Genomic DNA, 282 nt, shown 5'->3' with positions numbered 1-282 from the left:
AACTTATTCTTCGCACACGATGAATAAATCCATGAAGGAATAAAAGAAAGTAAATTTAAAAAATGATGGATTTGCAGAGAGGCTGGGCAGTTGAGATTTAAAGCTTAAAAAATAAACACTATTATTATTTTATTATTACATGTTGGACAGCGAGCACTAAGATGATTAACTTTTAAGGGCTGCTGAATGTCCAACCTTTGTTTATTGGTGTGTGTGTGTGTGTTCATAACAGAGACCATATCTTCTTCCATTCCTTCTATTATGTTTAACAGCGATTCAAAC

Source organism: Kryptolebias marmoratus, linkage group LG6, assembly GCF_001649575.2.
Source record: "Kryptolebias marmoratus isolate JLee-2015 linkage group LG6, ASM164957v2, whole genome shotgun sequence".
In the NCBI taxonomy this organism is placed as follows: Eukaryota; Metazoa; Chordata; class Actinopteri; order Cyprinodontiformes; family Rivulidae; genus Kryptolebias; species Kryptolebias marmoratus.
The sequence above is the reverse complement of the archived record's forward strand: the minus strand, read 5'-3'. Positions refer to the sequence as shown.